Source organism: Gekko japonicus, unplaced genomic scaffold (assembly GCF_001447785.1).
Source record: "Gekko japonicus isolate JY-2015 unplaced genomic scaffold, Gekko_japonicus_V1.1 scaffold258, whole genome shotgun sequence".
Lineage (NCBI taxonomy): Eukaryota > Metazoa > Chordata > Lepidosauria > Squamata > Gekkonidae > Gekko > Gekko japonicus.
In genome coordinates this window covers 816696-836928 of record NW_015164190.1, presented here as the reverse complement: position 1 = coordinate 836928, position 20233 = coordinate 816696, and positions in this window count along the sequence as shown.

Below are 20233 nucleotides of genomic sequence, written 5' to 3'. Positions count from 1 at the left end.
CCCCCCCCGCGCGCAGGCGTCGCAGCTGCCGGCCATAACTTTTTAAAGAGCCCCTCCTGAGAGCTGGGAGAGCCAGAATGACATCTCGCGTGTGATGTCCGAGGGTCTCAGGGAAGCAACGCTGCTCGGACATCACACATGAGAGGTGGAATTTGCCCCTACGAGTCCAAGGCCACCACCCCGGCCTCAGGGAGGCAAGGGAATGTTTCACCCCACCCCGCCCCCCCTGCGCGGGCATCGCAGCTGCCGCCAAGAACAGCGACTGCGGCCATAACTTTTTAAAGAGCCCCTTCCGAGAGCTGGGGGAGCCAGAATGACCTCTCGCATGTGATGTCCGAGCGGCGTGAGAGGTGGAATTTTCCCCTACAAGTCCAAGGCCACCCCCCCCAGGGTTCAGCGAGGCAAGGGAACATTTCGTCCGCCCCTCTCCCCCGCGTGGGCATCGCAGCTGCCGCGGAGAACAGCGACGGCGGCCATAACTTTTTAAAGAGCCCCTCCTGAGAGATGGGGGAGCCAGAATGACCTCTCGCGTGTGATGTCAAAAGGTCTCAGGGAGGCAACGCCACTCGGACATCACACGCGAGAGATGGAATTTGCCCCTACGAGTCCAAGGCCACCACCCTGGGGCTCAGGGAGGCAAGGGAACATTTCGCCCCGTTCCCCACCTGTGCAGGCATCGCAGCTGCCATCGCGAATAGCAACGGTGGCCATAACTTTTTAAAGAGCCCCTCCCGAGAGCTGGGGGAGCCAGAATGACCTCTCGCGTGTGATGTCCGAGCGGCATCATACGTGAGAGGTGGAATTTGCCCCTACGAGTCCAAGGCCACCACCCCGGGGCTCAGGGAGGCAGGAGAACATTTTGCCTCACCCCCGCCCCCCGCGGGCATCGCAGCTGCCGCCGAGAACAGTGGCGGCGGCCATAATTTTTAAAGGAGCCCCGAAGGAGAGCTGGAGGAGCCAGAATGACCTCTCGCCGAGAGGTGGAATTTGCCCCTACGAGTCCAAGGCCACCACCCCGAGGCTCAGGGAGGCGGGGAATGTTTCGCCCCCCCCACTGTGTCCCAACTGATGGGTGGTGGAAGCAGGGGGCGGGGCTTATGTGCCCGCCCCCTGGGCTCCTGACTGGCGGAGCGGTGCTCCAGTGTGCTCCGGCAGGAACCGAGGCCGGCTGGTATACATCTTTGTGGGGAAAAGCTACATTCTGAATGGTATCTGAAAAAGTGATGTATTTTATGCTACATACTCATTATCTGCCAGTATGTGTAAAGCAGTTTAATTAGATGAAGGGCCAGTGGTGAAGGGGAAAGGATAACAGGATGCACAGCAAATGAGCAGAACTTCCTGGAGTGGGGTTTTCAGGATGCCTGTCTTGCTTGGGCTTCCTAAGTGCATGAGAAAGATAAATAAGAAAACACAATGACCCTTGTGAAGTATTTATTACCTTTGATCTTTTCCTCCCAGTGCTACTTTTTAGCTGTTCAGGAAGCAATGGAAAGCTGTATGAGGCATCAGACCTGTATGCCACATTCTTAATTAAAAATCCCCTGCATTAAAGTATCAGGCAAAGGAACTTGCACATATTTATTCTCCATACTTTAATGCAGGGGATTTTTAATTAAGAATGTTTGACACAATCCTTAGCATGTAGCTGAGAGCCAGTTCAAACATGCAGAAACAGCATAAGGCAGAGTTCTTTCAGGACTGTTACTATTTAGGGAAGGGGTAGGGAGTATTCAAATGTATGCCATTCAGACAGGGTTATATCATAGAAGCAGAATGTCATAGATAAGCCTATACAGAATTCTATATATGTTTTTTTTTCAGACTGATCAATAGAACTTCCCATTTATAATTATTTCTTGAAACAAATTATACTAGACACCAGAAGCCCCCTGTCACCCCAAGGAATTGAATACTGATCAATTTGACTAAACACAGGCAGTGCTACCAAAACATGTTTATGATGCCTCAAAAGAATAAAAATCTGCAGTGGGAAAATATTATGGAAATTAGATTACTGTGCCTAAAGACACTAAGGTGCCATCAGGGTATCTTAACAACACTGACTCCTGTACTAACCTGTCAGCATCACCACCTTCAGGAGATAGGTGGGTGGCTACCAGAGAAAGGGTCTTTATGTCTGTGGTTGCATTCTTACATATGGCGTTTCCTCTGTAGGTCAGTAGTTCAGCAGTTTGAGACCCGAGTGCCGCATGACGGCATGAGCTCCCGTCTCTGGTCCCAGCTCCTGCCAACCTAGCAGTTTGGAAAGAAGACATTGCAAGTAGATAAGTAAGTACCGCTTCAGTGGGAAGGTAACAGCGTTCCATGCGCCTCGGCATCTAGTCATGCTGGCCACATGACCACAGAAATGTCTTCGGACAGCACTGGCTCTTCGGCTTGGAAACGGAGATGAGCACCGCATCCCTAGACTCGGATTCGACTGGCTTTCGAGCAAGGGAAACCTTTACCTTTACCTAATGCAGTTTTGCACATCAGCCACTAGGGGCTCAGGGAAAACAGAGCATAGTAAACAACAGTTGCTCTGACTGTCTGCTTGCTCTGCCTTTCTGCAAAGTTTACTACCAGGTCGAGGGGAACCTTTGTTTATGTGATCTCGCTAAACGCATCAACCAAGCCAGCACCAGAGCAATGGAAGACGAGCAGCACAGATTATGGCTGCTAGTCATCGCCAGGATGCAGCCTCCTAACAAGGTTAATATCTGTAGCAGTCCAGGGTTCCCTCTTTGTTTCCTTCCACCCAGCTCCATAATTTTTGCCTGCATAGCCAGATCTTGCTAAGACACAACCCTATTAGTGTGTTGTAGCAAAATAAAACAACCTTTCCTCTTCTGCTCAATTTCCTCTTTTCCACACTTTCCCCCTCCTTCATTTTGCTCTCTTCCTTGAATGATCTGCCTTAATTTCTCACTTACTTCTTCTAATTCCCCCCCCCCCCTTATTTTTCAGTCTTGGTTTCAACTTCTCCTTATTCCTATCCTGGTTGGTTGGCAACTTAGAACATATTTCATAGTATTATAACAGCAAATCTTTATTAATATTATAACAGAAGGGGGAGTTAGTAAAAGAATGCTTCCTCCCTTCCTTTTACATGCATGGTAATAGAATGTTAATTTGCCTTAGTGGTTATATATATGGAACAGAACTTAGAACTCTTTCTTTCCCTTTCTCTTCTTTCTGACTCTTTAATTAATAGGGTTGCCAGGTCCTACCTGGCTGCTGGTGGGGAGATTCCTGATCCTTCCTGGAGTTCTTCTGGCCTTAAAACCATAGAGTTTCGCCCAAAACTTGGAGCACCACCCTGACATTGGAAATATGATGATGTCACTACCTAGTGACATCATCATGCCGGTGGCCCCAGGAGAGGACTTCTCAGGGGTGGGGCTTCCCCTGCCGGCTACCTGGGCCACAGTGGATTGGGGCCCCGAAATCAGGGGATCCCCTGGCCCCACCAGGGGAATGGCAACCCTGTTAATTATATTTATTTATTTACATTATTTATGGTCCACCTTTCTCACTTAGACTCAAGGCAGATTACACAGAGCGGGTCAATATGATCGACAGGATAAGACAATCAGTAAACAATACAATAGGATTAAGGTTGCGGAACCAATCAGAAATCTAAAAACAGAACTGAAGCAAAGCATAAGTATTAACATGACACATTAAATGATGCAAGAACGACATAGTAGGATCCTACTTTCAGTAAGCTAAACACAGTAATATAGACCACAGTCCCTAATAATTTATCCAAGTAACTTTGTGGATCACTCTATTGCTTGCATTGAAAAGCCCTCTTGAATAATTCTGTTTTGGATATTTTGTGGAAAGCCAAGAGAATGGGAGCCTTCCTGAAGTCCTCAGTTAGGGTTGCCATCTCTGGATTGGGAAATAGCTGGAGATTCTAACATTGGAGCTTGAGGAGGGGGAGGTTGGGGGAGGAATCCCAGACCCCCAGTCCAGGCAGGGGATCCCCCAATTTTGGGGGCTTCAGCCTACCGCGGCCAGCTGGCCGGCAGGGGAAGCCCCACCCCCAAACAGCAACATCACATGGCAAAGTCCCTGATGCAATGACGTCACGTGAAAGTGACATCATCACATCAGCAATGTCACATGGCGACACTCTGCTTTTTGGGCAAAACTCTGTGATTTGAGCCCAATCTTAACCATAGAGTCTGCCCAAAAAGCACAGTATCACCCCTGACATCACCGACACGATGTCACTTCTGCATGATTTCATTGTATTGGGGACGTCGCTGCCCACTCCCAGACTGCCCCTAAATCCCCCCACTGGCACGATGATTGCTCCTGGTAACCCTAGGGAGGGGAGGGACTTCAATGGGGTGTAATGCCATAGAGCCCACCTTCAAACGCAGCCATTTTCTCCAGGTGACCTGATCTGATCTCTGTCACCTGGAGATCCACTGTAATCCTAGGAGGCAGGCCATTCCACAAGGTGAGGGTCACAACAGAGAAAGCACATGTACAAGCTGATATTGATTTTGCTCATTTGTACACTGGCACCTGCAGAAGACCCTGATCAAATGAGCAAAGCTTTTATGGTGGTGCATAGGGGGAGAGGTGGTGTTGCAGATATGTGTGGCAGCGCTATGAAGTTCTTTGTATGTGATGGTTGATAGCTTAAATTGAGCCTGGTAACTGATGGGAGGCCAGTGAAGAGACTGTAGAATGGGAGTAATAAGCATGCGATGTCTAGCTTCCAATAATAGCAGAACCGCAGCATTCTGCACAAACTGGAGTTTCTGAATTGATTTAATTATGTTTTAAACACTATTCAAGCAGTGGGTAGTTGTTATTGTATTGGTAATCCTTTTATAAATGCCGCTTTAAGACTGTAGTAATTAAGCTTCATGTTTTATGAAAAATGACATAATATTTTAGAAAATATCTCAGCAAAATCAATCCCAATTATCCCAGTACTTCTCATTCAGCACCACTAAATAATCAATTTGCCCCTGCTTTTGTGCTTGGATAAATTACAATTCAAGGGTAAACTGAAATAGATTTCTTACAGATTTACTTACTAAAGATTCATTGTGACATGAAGTTTTGTGAACTAGAGCCTCTTTCATCAGATATAAGAAGTGTATCCAATTTTGGTACACACACATATATACTGTGTGCAAATATAAAATTACAAAATTAGACACGTGGCTATAGAGATTAATATTGAGAGGCATAGGCTGTGCCAAGAACAACTTGTCTGGAAAAAAGGGAGGAAAGCTGCTACTGTTTCTTTTACAATCATGATGGCTTATACAGATACTAGGGTCCTGCCCCAGATCTGTGCATTCACAATCTTTAACACTAATTTGAATACTGAATGAGTAGTGCTTCCTGCTGCCAAAAGAGCTGCAGCAATCCCTAATAAAACAACAGCAAAAGCAATCATCCTTTTTTGGTGAATTGTAGGCAAGACCAGATTTATTACGGCTGCGGTCACATGGAGCATTAGCCACGCTACAGAGACGGAAGATAGGCGGATTTTCCGAGCGTGATCACACTGCCACATCTGGGAAGCGTAGAGCTCCCGTGGCTCACTCGAGACTTCCCGCCGAAGATGTGGGGTAAAAAACTAGTACCTCTTATATCACTAAAGCTAAGTCAAGCCCATTTAGCCTTATTGGGTACATCATAGTATCTTAAAACACAAATAGATTTTCAGATTAATTACAATAATTATTTCCTGTGCATTGCTTTATCAAATCTCGGACTTTAAGAGTTTTAGGAGTTGTTACTCCTTTTTTGGAATCAGCTATGCTGGCTGGGCCTTGAAATTCCCCAGGCTTGTAATCCTTGGGGACATAAATGTTGATGTCACCTCCTCGCAGCAGGCTGTGGACCTAATGTCATCCATGCAGCACTAGGGTTTACCCAGATTGTATCAAGGCCCACACACCAAGCAGGCCACATGCTGGATTTAATATTTGATATGGAGGTAGACAGGGGTCATTTCGTAGAAAAAGAGGTGCAGGAGCTCATTAGCATAACTCATTAGCATAACTCATTTACATATGCCACACCCCCTGACATCACCAGAAGTGTGTCAGAAGGCAACACCCACCACTCAGGCTCCACTGGACTGTTTTGGATTGCTAGCTATTGGGGGGGGGACATGCATATCTGTCCTTGCAGAGGAGGGAGAGCTTGTACCTGAATAAAACTTGGTCTTAAAGTTGCCACTGGACCATTTTGGACCGGAAGGCCGGGGGTGGGGGCTCTGCAACTTACCTGGCTGCTTCTTGCTCTGACTGAGGGCTGCTGGGAGCAGGGGGTGGGGCTAGTTGCATGTGCCCGCCCCCTGGGCTCTTCACTGCCGGAGCTCCGCTCCTGTGCGCTCCTGCAGGAAATGACCCCTGGGGGTAGATATGGATCTGATGGCCAAGATGTTGGTGCCATGGTCAGATCATTGTGCCCTGAAGGTCAAGCTGGGTGCAGTGAAGGTCATTGTGCCCTGAAGGTCAAGCTGAGTGGCCCTGCTCCCTCCTGTCTAGGTGGCAAGTGGATTTATACTCACCCGTGGAGACTAATAGACCAAATTGGGTTCCAGAATGCTCTGTGGGAACCAATCCCCTCCAGCAATTCCTTAGATGAGCTGATAGAGGATTGGAACTCGTGTCTCTCTGAAGCCATCGACAAAATCCTCTCTGTCCCCTGCAGAAAACATCCCCCTGGTATACTACGGAACTTTGGGGGACGAAACAGGAACTCAGACGACTGGAGCGAGATTGGCAGCAGATACAGTCTTGTCATTCCACCATGACCTTCCAGCCAATGTTGATACAATATGTGAACTTGAGGCCCCTTGGTCATCTTTGGATTTGGTTTTAGACACCTTCAGCCTGCTCTCCCAAGCTGATATCAACAGGATTCTGGGTGCTGTTAGGCCAACCACCTGTCTCTTAGACCAGTGCCCCTCATGGCTAGTGAAAGCCAACAGTTAGAGGCTATGAGGTTCCCTGGAAGATATTATCAACCTGTCCCTGGGTTCGGGGGTCTTTCCAGTGGGACTGAAGGAGGTGTTGGATGTCCCGCTCTTAAAAAGACCAACTTTAGATCCTATGGTTCTGGCTAGTTACTGCCCAGTCTCAAATCTTCTGTTTCTGGGTAAGGCAATTGAGAGAGCTGTGGCAGAACAGCTCCAGAAATTCCTGGATGATACATCGGTGTTGGATTCATTCCAATTTGGCTTCCGCCTGAGCCCCAGGATGGAGATGGCGCTGGTCACCCTCACTGAGAATCTCCACAGGTAGTTGGATCAAGGCAGGTCGGTGCTGATATTACTTGACCTTAAAGCAGCATTCAGTACAGTTGACTACGATCTACTGACCCACCACCTCACTAATGCTGGAGTTCGTGGGGTAGCCTTGCAATGGTTTACCTCATTCTTCCATGGTCGAGGACAGAGGGTGGTGCTGAGAGGCACAGTGTCCCTGAGGCACCCACTGGTATGTGGGGTCCCTCAGGGGGTACTTCTCTCCCTGATGTTGTTTAACATATATAAGCGCCCCCTCACCCAAACTGGTGCGGAGTTTTAGGCTGGGTGCCATCAGTACACTGATGACACCCAGCTATTTCTGTTGATGGGTGGCCAGCCGGATGCCTTTCCCGTGAAGTTAGCTGAGGGGTTGGAGGCTGTGGTTGGGTGGTTAAAGCAAAGTCGACTGAAACTGAATCCAGGTATGATGGAGGTTCTGTGGCGTTCAGGTTGCCAACTCCCAAATCTTGACAGAGTGTCCCTTTTGCCAGCGTTGACTGTCAGGAGTCTGGGCGTGACTGGATACCACCTTGTCAATGGAGGCCCAGGTCATGAAGGTTGTCAGGCTGGCATTTCTCCAACTATGCCAGGTTAGGCAACTGGCTCCCTACCTGTCTCACCCTGACCTAGGCACGGTAATCCATGCAACAGACACCTCCAGGATATACTACTGTAACTAGCTCTATGCTGGCCTACCCTTGAGACTGACCCAGAAGCTCCAACTGATCCAGAATGCATCTCCGCAGGTCCTTATGGGGACCCCTCAGACAGCACATATTCAACCTGTGCTGTGCGAGCTGCACTGGCTTCCAGTAGAGCACTAGGTCAGGTTCAAGGTGCTTGCTTTGACCTTTAAGGCCCTTAATGAACTGGGACCCACATGCCTTTGGGACCGTCTCTCTCAGTATGCCCCCAGAAGAGTGCTATGCTTGGGAAGTAAGAACCTCCTGGTGGTCCACAGCCTGAGAGCGATCCGGCTGTCCTCAACTAGGGCCAGTGCTTTTTTGGCCCTGGCCTCTGCCTGGTGGAACTCTCTGCCGGAGAACATCCGTGCCCTGCGGGATTTGTTACCTTTCCACAGAGCATGTAAGGCAGAGATGTTCCACCAGACATTTGGTTGAGGACAGCGACAGGACAACACATAATCTGGCAACCTCACACCATTTTCCGCAACCCCCCCAGGAGGCTTGTGAATGCTGAAATTTTTCTGCCATTTTGGAATCGATTGTTTTAGTTGTTGATATATGTATTAAGTATTGTACTGCTGGTTTTTAACAAATGTAGAGTCCAGTGGCACCTTTAAGACCAACAAAATTTTATTCAAGGTATGAAATTTTGTGTGCATGCACACTTTTTCAAATACATTGGAATGAAAGGTAAGGTTCAAATTTAGTGATGGGCTGAACAGTAAATTAACATGTAACATGATGAAGATGTGCAAAGACAAAACTAAATAACAAGCTAAGGTTATACGGGCAACAGTTGTAAAGCAATAAATATGTCAAAATAGCAGATAAATGTGTAAAGGTATATTTTCTGATTGTGGGAAGTAAATGGAGAGTATCCGTTTAAATTAAAAAATAAATACATATTCCCATAGTATATGGTCTGAGAGCTGGAGACTTACTGGGTATGAATTATTTTGTACCTAGTCTTATGATATATTTGATTCCATAGCCCCTTCCAATTTTGTTTTTGTTCTTTTCTTCAGCTGATCTTGGATTTCTTCAATCTAAAATACTGTATATGTGGCCAGTAGTGAAACTGCTTCAAAACAAAGATTTTGATTTAAAAATCAAATACTTGTAATGGCTTTGCTTCCCTCATTTGAACACTAGATGTCACCATACTTTAATCTTCTAGTGCAGTAAACTATGAGGGAACGTGAATGTATCTATGAACTTAACTCAAATGACAACTGAAGACTCTAGCAATTTAAATGCTGCTAAAGATCCACATAAAGTATGTAAGAATGTAGTAGTTCTGATGGTAGTCTGAAGGAACAAAATCAATAATTCCCTCCCTGATTTGTTTTTGCTCATTTACCAGGACAAATTGGAATATCCACTCCACGCATAAACATTAGTTAATGACCTGAGGTGCTGTAGGGTGTTATAGTATGTGCTATGTTACAGGTGTTAGTATGTTAGGATAACTATTCTCTGTTAAATGATGTTTATAAATAGTTTACAATACTAGGCTACAATCCTATTAACATTTTCCTGGGAGTAAGCTCCATTCAATAAAATGGGACTTTCTTCTGTTTAGAACAGGTGATATAGGAAAGAAGAAGAGGAAGATCTTTTTTAACTGAGGAAGATGTGGGAGTGTTAGCTGCAACACCAGGTCTCTGTTTGAATTATGATGGGGAAATTTAGCTAAGAGACTGTTTCTTAATCGGTGCGCAAGCTAGGGATTGTTCTTCAAGTGTACCAGAGGCAGAACTCTCTTGGAGCGGCACAGATAACAGACAGGAAATATCTTTTGGAAATTTATTAAGAAAATATCCCTAATACATTCAGTTTAATTTAATAAAAGTATCACACACACACGAGAGCTAAGAAAAAAAAGGGTTGACGTGATCTTAAGAGATCAGAGACAAATGAGGGCAAAGTATTGATGGGATTATAGCTACCTTTCCAGATGTGTAGATGTCCATGGAGAAAGGATTATGGCCCAAACAGAGTTTGGGGGTGATCTGCCAGTTAGCATCCTGGGGCAGACACACAGTTTGAGGCCATGTGCTCTGGAGGATATAGACATGGGGAAAACAATGCAGACCAATGGGAGGCCTTGAGGAGCTTGTCTCAGGTGAAGACAAAAGATTACCTGGACCAATAAGGAGTCCCAGGGAGTGTGACGCCAGGGGGAGCAAAACCTAGGTTTAACCAATGAGGTTTCAGAGGGGCAGTCTGGATTCACAATAGCATTTATGAGATTACCCAGGTGCTAGATGGCTCTACTGGAGCTAGTTGAATGGGTGTGATGACCACTGATGGTGCTGCCAAGGCAGGTTGAATAGGTTCCCAGATTTAGATAAAAGGTGGGAGATGGGTCCCTGATAGATGCCAAGATGGATTGCTAAACATTTGAATGTTTTATTGGTTATCTCTGTATCCTGAGGGATGGAGCAGGAAGGACAGTTGTGGAGGCAAAGGATTTCCACATAGACATAGGTATCACACAAGAAAAAGGCTAGGTGAAGTTCTGGAGACAGAAGGGCTATTCGCCAGGTGGCCACTGAATAGCTTTAGAAATGCAGACTGTACCTGGTGGAACTTGGCATTGTTTCATATGCATACCTTGCTGGATGGATGGTGAACTTTTTGCTAGTCTGTGTTTCAGCCCAAGAGTGCCTTCCTTGGCCTAAGTTTGAGGGTCTCTGGTTCAGGTTAGAAGTGGGATGCCCCTGATGTTGGGGCTACCCTGGAGTAAGGCAGCACCTCTGGGTAACAGGAGTACATATCTGCTTGGTGAAGAAAGCATATGCCATGTTGCTAGTGAATTACTGGGGTTGAACTCTATTAATATTGTGAGAATGGTACCGACTGGATGGTATAGTAATGTATGTTTCTATTTATTTATTTACTTCATTGACACCACACCTTTCTCCCCAGTGGGGACTCAAAGCAGTTTACATAGTTCACCTCTCCTGCATTTTATTCTCACAACAACCCTATGAGGTCACTTAGGCTGAGGGTGTGTTCAGAGGCACATACCCAAAGCCTTCCAGCAAGCTTCCATGGCAGAGGGGGGATTTGATAACCCTTCCCAGTGTGCAAAGTGAGAGCCAGTTTGGTGTAGTGGTTAGGAGTGTGGACTCTAATATGGGAGAATCGGGTTTGATTCCCCACTCCTCTACATGCAGCTGCTGGTGTGACCTTGGGTCAGTTACAAGTTCTCTCAGAGCTGTTCTCTCAAGGGCAGTTTTTGAGAGAGCTCTCTCAGCCCCACCTACCTCACAGGGTGTCTGTGGTGGGGAGGAGGTTGTAAACCACTCTGAGACTCCTTCGGGTAGTGAAGGGTGGGGTATTAATCCAATCTCTTCTTCTCCTTTTCTTCTTCTTTGCAATTCTTACTTTTATTAATCTTCAGTATTGCTTTGTGAGATAAGAACATAACCACATAAGAGAAGCCATGTTGGATCAGGGCAATGGCCCATCCAGACTAATACTTAGTGTCACACAGTGACCAAAATGACAGCAACAACACAGGTGCCATCAGGAGGTCTATCAGCAGGGCCAGAACTCCAGAAGCCCTCCCACTGTGGTGCCCCAAGCATGAGGAATACAGAGCATCACTGCCCCAGACACAGTATTCCATCTATGCCTTATAGCCAATAGCCATTGATGGACCTCTGCTCCATATGTTTATCTAATCCCCTCTTGGAGCTGTCTATTCTTGTAGCCGCTGCCACCTCCTGTGGAAGTGAATTCCATGTGTTAATTACACTTTGGGTGAAGAAGTACTTTCTTTTATCTGTTCTAAACTCTGCTCATTAATTTCATTGAGTGCCCACGAGTTCTTGTATTGTGAGAAAGGGAGAAAGTACTTCTTTCTTTACCTTCTGTATCCCCTGCATCATTTTGTAAACCTCTGTCATGTCACCCCTCAGTTGTTGTTTCTCCAAGCTAAAGAGCCCTAACCTCTTAAACCTTTCTTCATTGCAAAAGTGTTCCATCCCCTTAATCATTTTTAATTGTCCTTTACTGCACTTTTCCCAATGCTATAACTTCTTTGAGGTGCGGTGACCAGGACTCTACACAATATTCCAAATGAGGCCGCACCATCAATTTATACAGGGGCATTATGATACTGGCTGACTTGTTTTCATTTCCCTCATTTCCCTTCCTAATAATCCCCAGCATAGTATTTGCCTTTTTTTTTTTTTTTGCCGTCACACACTGAGTCAACATTTTCAGTGAGTTATCTACCATGACTCCAAGATCTCTCTCCTGGTCAGTGTCCGCCAGTTTGGATCCCAACAACATGTATTTATAGTTAGGATTTTTGGCTCCAATGTGCATTACTCTGAACTTGCCCATGCTGAACCTCATTTGCCATGTTGACACCCGTGAGTAAAGCCTCAACAGACCCTTCTGGATCTCACAATCCTCCCTGGTTCTCACCACCCTGAACAACTTTGTGTCATCCACAAATTTAGCAACTTCACTGCTTACTCCCAAGTCCAAATCATTAATGAACATGGTGAAAAGCACCAGACCCAGTACCGAGCCCTGCGGTACCCCACTGCTTATCACCCTCCACTGTGAAAACTGCCCATTTATACTCTCTGTTTCGTGTTAATTAACCAGTTTTTAATCCACAAGATCCTGCCAACCTAGCAGTTTGAAAGCAAGAAATTGCAAGTAGATAAATAGGTACCACTTCAGTGGGAAGGTAACAGCGTTCCGTGCACCTTGGTGTTTAGTCATGCCGGCCACATGACCACGGAAACATCTTCAGACAGCGCTGGCTCTTCGGCTTTGAAATGGAGATGAGTACCGCAACCCTAGAGTCGGATTCGACTGGCTTTCGAGCAAGGGAACCTTTACCTTAACCTTTAATCCACAAGAGGACTTGTCCTCTTATCTCATGACTACTGAGTTTACTTAGGAGCCTTTGATGAGGAACGATCAAAAGCTTTCTGGATGTCTAGGTAAACAACATCTGTTGGGTCACCTTTGTCCACATGTGTGTTCACCCCCTCAATTAACTCTAAAAGGTTACTGAGACCTTTTAGAATCCATGCTGATTCTTCCTCAACAGCTTTTGTTCATCAATGTACCTAACAGTTTTATCTTTAATAACAGATTCCACCAATTTACCTGGTATCAACATTAGACTGACTGACTGGCCTGTAATTTCCTGGATCTCTTCTGGAACCTTCTGACATTAGCTACCTTCTAGTCCTCAGGAATGGAGGCAGATTTTAATAATAAATAGCATATTTTTGTCATGGAATCCACAACTCCACATCTGAGTTCTTTCAGAACTCTTGGATGTATGCCATCTGGGCCTGGTGATTTGTCTTTTTTAATTTGTCCATCAATCATAGGACCTCCTCTCTTGTCACCTCACTCTGACTCAGGTCTTTCAATACCCCTCCTGAAATAGGTGGTTCTTAAGTGGGCAAGCACCTCCCATCTTCCACAGTGAAGACAGGGGCAGAAAATTAATTCAGCTTTCCAAAGTCCATTTTAAATCATCTTTCCATCGATATGCTATTACTGCATGAGCAGCTAGAATCGTGGCTTTAAATAAATCCTTGGATTTTTCTACTTTATTATTTCCCAGGAGTCCCATAAATAACACTTTCTCATTCAACTCAATATTAACACTACATAAATTATTCACCTTTCCCAGGATAAAATTCCAAAATTCCATTACCTTAGGACATTCCCACGAAAGATGTGCATAATATCCCCTTCCCCTTTTACAATGCCAACACTCTGATTTCATTCCCTTGGTCATATACGATAATTGAGCAGGTGTCCTCCTATACCATTTCAAGATTAATTTCATTTCCAGTTCTTTAAATTTCTCCATTTTTATTTCAAGTATTGCCTTCATTAGTCTATTTACTTCCTGAACTGATAGGTTCATCTCCTTCTCCCATTTAGATTGCATTGTCCTAATCATAAAGTCCTTATCTTGTTTCAATAGCCTATACACTTTCCTTTTTTCCTTATCATTTTTAGACCTATAAAGGTTTTCAAAGGGGTTATCCTCCTTATTTACTGCTTCAGATAATGTCTTTTGTCTCAAAGCTTTATATAATCCCATAATCCTTAACCAATATTGTCCTTTCACTTTCTCCAATACTTCTTGTATTGTGATCAATTTCCCTTGAGAATTATACAGATCTTTCAGTCTAAAAAATCTTCCCCCTTTAACTCCTTCCAAAAAGTTGTCTCAATTTTTTTTAATTCTTGACATAAAGATTCAAGTAGAGCCCATTTCAAAGGCATTGGTATCCAAACAGCTTGTTTCTTTTTCCAAATCCTTTATGTTGTCTGTCTTGGGCCTATCACATTTTCAATTTATTTTTTTACCTTCTGTGTAAATATTCCAAATCTACCTGCTCCTCCATTTCTAGTATCCTCCTATCTCACCCATTTCTCTAGACTTTTACCATCTATTTCCATCATCATTCTTACTTGAAAAGCTTCATAATACCTTTCCAATTGTGGCATACCCCAACCTAACTCCTCCTTTGGGGAGTATATCACTTTCCTTGCTACTCTGGCTTTCTTCTTCCCAAACACCCAATTTTCAATTTCCTGATCCCATATTACTAACTGTTTCCTGGATATACAATCTGGGAGTACCTGAAACAAATATATCATTTTAGGTATTATAAACATTTTAACTGCCCTTATCTTCCCCAGTATACTCAGATATTTTTATTCCATTGGTTTAATTTTTTTGTATCTTTTTCCATGCTATTTTGTAATTTATCCCCATCAATTTTTTAATATTTTTGTTATCATTACACCCAAGTATTTCAACTTCTTAATTCCTAATTTCATACCTGTTATTTTTGCTGCTACTTTTTGTTCTTTTATGTCTATCCCACTAAACATTATTTCTGATTTTTAATATTTACCCAATCTCCCTGGGAGAGAACAAATTGGCTTCACAGCGAATCAGTCTACTCTTGACCATTGTGCCACCCTAGCCTTTCTAGCTGAAAAGTATTCTCGTCATCTGCGTGGTAAGCTTTACGCAGCTTTTGTGGACCTCCGTAAAGCCTTTGACTCCGTCAATAGATCTTTATTGTGGGATAAACTTCTTAAATTGAGGATTGATAAGCGCCTTCTATTTTTGATCCGGAAGCTGCATACGTCCAATTTCTGTCAAGTGAGATTTGACAGGAAAGGTTCCCTTACCAAGGAAATAAGCGTCTCCAAAGGGGTTAAACAAGGGTGTGTCCTTGCCCCTTCACTTTTTAACCTTTTTATTTCTGATTTATCATCCTCTCTGGATAAGGTTAATGGTCACCCGCCTAAATTAAATATGACTGCAGTCCCGATTTTGCTTTATGCGGACGATGCGGTTATCCTTTCCTTTACAAGGATTCTGTTATACGGGGTTCCTATTTGGATCCAGTCCTTTACTAGGAGAGTCGAGAGCATTTATTCCACTTTCCTGTGCAGGATTCTTGGTGTTTCCAACTCAGTGTCGCTCCTTGCTCTTTATAAGGAGCTGGGTCTTCACTTGGTTGAATCTCGAGCGTGGATCATTACGATTAAATATTGGCTTCGGCTTCATTTTCGATCTCCCTCTGCTAGCCTAATGGCCCAACTTCTAGCTGACTCGTACACATCAGAGTGGTCACAGGCCGTAGTGAAGAAGGTGGGTACACTAGGTATCGACCTGGAACCCCTCTGCAACTGTGGTGAGACAGCAATTTTACAGGTGGTTAGGAGGAGAATTTGGGATATAGAGGTGCAGACCATTAGTGCCAGTTGTCTTGGAGTTTGTTCTCCCTATTCATTACCCCTCCTTCCCTCGCATACCTCCATGCTACCGTATATCGGTAACCTGATAAACCCAGTTTTTAGGAGGGTCTTTATGCTTGCAAGATTCAACCTTTTCCCTTCAGTTGTGGTTTCAGGTAGATACAGGGGTGTTCCATACAGGGATAGACTTTGTAACTGTAACCTTGGGGAACCTGACTTTGTTACCCATATCCTTCTCCGCTGCCCTAAATACTCCGTTATGCGCAATATCTTGATTCACCCTTTTCTCCCTTCGCAGAGAGATTTTCTGAACAGGGACTTAATTTTTTTCTTAGCACACAAGAGCCCAGCAATAACACTATCTGTCGCTGAATTTTTGACCTACGCATGGAAGTCAAGAGTAATACTCTGTAATTCCTGTAAATCATGTTAATTGTTTATTTTGCTTCTTGAAGCCTCTGGTATCCAGGTCAAGAGTGGTCTTGGAGGTCTCTATGTTGTAGTTAAGAGTTGAGGCCACCTTCTTAAGAAGTCTCTGAAAGTGCTCTGGCTGGAAAAGTCTGGTAGAGCTTTCTTTTGTGTCAGATTCCTCCCCAGACCATTCACCTTCCTCTCTGTCTGAGACAGTGATTGTCACATAACTGAGGGATGAGGCCCCTTCCCCCCTCTGAATTATATCTACTAGTCAGCCTCCTTGCTTTCTAGCTGTTGTCTCTTAGGGGGAGGTGAAGACTGAGACCCATCATTATCTGGTTTCTTTTTACCAAAGGACCTCTCCCCCCCCCCAAACTGACCCCTCTGCTGCACTTCTGACTCTGCAGGTATAGCCTGTGGGAACCAGGCTGCCTTCCAGTCTGAAGGGGACTGACCAAACATAGTGTGGGGAAAAGGCATGGCCCCCATACTTGCACTGGTCGTGGCAGCAGGTCCCGCCATGGTGGAAAAGGCTGGGATGAAAGGCACCCCATAATAGGCTGTTCCGCTGAGCCTGGGGTCTTGAACCAGTGGGGAAGGATTAAAGGTGCTTGGTGGGGCCACAGGAAACTCACCGACAGTTGCTGCCATGGAACCTTCAGCCACACTCTTAACAGCTTGCCTCTCCTCCCCCTCCCTTTCTGGCTGCCCGGAGGCCTCCGGGGCCGATAGGGATGTTGGTGGCACTGATCTGCTTAAGCTTAGGTGATTCCCCGAGGCCTCTGGGGCACCTGCCTGCTCTTCACCTCATCCTGACACCGAAACAGCATCATGCAGCCCTTTCCCTTTGCCTGAGACCTTAGGTGACCATGGCTTGCCTTGATGAGGGACGCTTTTCCCTGAGGGTCCTGCAACCAGAGCCCTTTTTGAAGACTTCGAGTCTATCTTTAACTTCTCCTTTTTATTTATTTATTCATTTATTTTGTGACTGAAGTAGAGACTGGAGCTAGGCTCTGACGACCCTCCTGAAGCGGCAGGGCTATCGAACTGGAGGGACACCCACACTCTGTCCTACTGGGCATGCTCAAAAGCATAGCCCTGCCCGGAGCGAGAGGAGGCATGGCCTAACCAGTGTGGATGCCTTCCCCCACTGAAGGAGAATGAACTATAGAAACTTTTAATGGATTTGGAGACATCATAACATTTATTTATATTTACATGCATTTCTCATAGACAAATTATGTTGACCTTACATGTAATCAATATATAAACGGATAGTGTAAGAAGTAACATAGCAGATAGTATAAAGATGTAAAGAGTCTCCCCCCCCCAATTTGTACGTTTTGTGTGTTTGTTTGTTCTTTGTATGTTTGTTTGAATTATAAAAAATAAAGTAAAATTTATACAGCCAGAAACCATTGCTGTCCTCATCCAAAGGCCTGGCGGAATGTCTCTGCCTTACAGGCCCTGCAGAACTGCATAAGGTCCAACAGGGCCCTGATGGTATTTGGCAGAGAGTCCCACCAGGTTGGGACCAGGAGCAAAAAGGCCGTGGCCCTGGTCGAGGACAGCTGGATAGCTTTAGGGCCAGGGGCCACCAGCAAGTTGGGCCCACTATTTCCACCCATAGCATTTCTGTAAGTGAATCTATTTCTCTTACATTCTCAGTCTTACTGGACTGTATAGCCTCTCTGACATACAGAGCCACTCTGCCTCCGACCCTTCCCTCCCTGTCTTTCCAATATAATTTATATCCAGTGATCACTGTATCCCACTGATTTTCCTTATCCCATCAAGTTTCTGAAATGCCCATAATGTCCATGTCCTCCTCTGACACAAAGCATTCCAGCTCCCCCATTTTAGCTCCCATCTTTACTCGGTGGTTTTAGAATAGGTTGGATAAATTAGGCTTGAGTGAATCATTGAAGGGCATCCAGTGGCTCCCCACTCAATACAAAGTCTACTGGTCTTTGTGTCATAGTGGTATAGCTGCAACACTGACTTTTTTCCCTGTGAAGAAGTAGGGAAGTCAAAATAGACATGTAGAAATTTGGCTTCATGAAGCAGTCTTTCTAAATATCTTCTCAAGTAAATGCAGCAAGGGACAATTTTTTTAAAATGGAGGAGTGGTGCCAGTAATTATTTTACAAGCGAAACCACTCGCAACCCTATTCTAAACTGGGGAGAAACAAATAATTATAAAACATTGTCTTGACATTGTAATGAGCATATTGTTTCAAGTATCAACAAGGTAAAGAAGTAAAATGGCAGAAGAGAAGCTAGGTTAAACAACAGAATTAGCATAACATTAGGTTGTGAAGAGATTATGTCCAAACTTCACATGCATTCCATGTGTCCCTGGAAACTGCATTGGTCTAAAACATGGCAGCTCAGTTGCTGATTGGGACTAGCCACTGGAGTGCTATTACATCAGTATGAGGAGAATTTCATTGGTTGACTGTTAGTTTCTAGGTGTAGTTCATCTCACTTTTAGAGCTCTGAATGGTGACCTCAAAAAGTGTCTTCTCTCATATGCGGTGTCCCCCCCCCCATTTCTTAGAGCAATGTTTAGATGGCTCAGCGGTAGAATATCTGCTTGGCATGTGGAGGGTCCCAGGTTAAATCCCTGGCATCTCTAGTCAAGGATCAAGTCATAGGTGATGTGAAAGACCTTGACCTGAGTTCCTAGACTAGAGAGCTGCTGCTAGTCTGAGTAGACAGCACTGATTTTGATAAAGCAATACTCTGATTCAGTATCAGGCAGTTTTATGCATCCTCTTATGAGACACTTCTAGCACCATGGCCATCAGAAGCTAGGCTGTTGACTACAAATGACTGGATGCATTTTCAGTGGCAGAACTAGTTATTTTGAAGCCATTCCCTGAGGGGTATTACCAAAGCTTCTTTGTTGCTGGTGTTCAGCCATGTGATTAGAGCATATTTGTTTGTTGAGGCTTCTGGAAAAAGTGCTTAAAGCTGCTGACTTTTAAATATTTAACTTGATTTGATGCTGCTTGATTGGTGTTTTTATTGTGGTTTTAGTGTTTGTATGTTTGCTATTGGATATAACTTTTTATTGTGAGCCACCTGGTGGGTCTGTTCCAGACCAAAAGGCAGGACACAAACTGCTACACTACTGTGCAACAGTCCTGGTACCCAAAGGCAAAAAAAAAAAAGTCTAAATCCCACATAATAAATGAAATTCCAGTTGCAAAGTATATTAAAAAGAGCCATTGTGGTGCTGTCGTTAGAATATCATACTAGGCCCTCGGAGGCATGAGACACAACCATGATAATTGAGCCTTAGGCCAATCACCTTGTCTCAACTTAACCAACCTCAAGGGTTTGGAAAGGAGGACAAAACAGAGGATACCTCCCCGAGCTCCTTGGAGGAAGAGAATGGGTGGATGATAAAAACAGACGGCCTCCACCACTAGAGGCGAATCCTGCCAGCTAGTTCAAAGCATTACTTATTTAAAAGAGCTTTACGTCATTACTTTGTTGTTGTTCAGTCGCACAGTCGAGTCCGACTCCTTGCGACCCCATGGACCAGATCACGCCAGGCCTTCCTGTCTTCCGCCGTCCTCTGAAGTTGGCTCAATTTCATGTTCGTTGCATCTATGGTCAAATAAGACTTGCAGAAATATAGATAATATAACCATAACTCTGTTAATTAGTAGTCGTATGAGTGTTCGTGTTCTACTCATTGAAGCCCTATTATCTGTCTCCGGGCTTCACACATGAATTTATGATGCACTTCTGCCCAGTGTCCGAGCAATTAAAGACTCTTCCCGGCTACAATTAACCGTTGACAGCTGTACAACGCCCCCCTTCCCGCGGAGGAGAAACCATTTTTTAAATGGGTCTTATACCACTCTTTTTTACTCTTGCCCTGGCAAGATATTTTCATTGGCCCGATGTCCTGTTTATTATTCTCCTTCAGTGGCTGGCCAATGGGTCTGAAGCGCCCCTAGCAACCTACCCTCTCGTCCCTCCGCCCCTTCGTTGGCTTCAGTCGAGACTGTTGTTGTGCGCGAGTCAAAGCTGGCCTGTG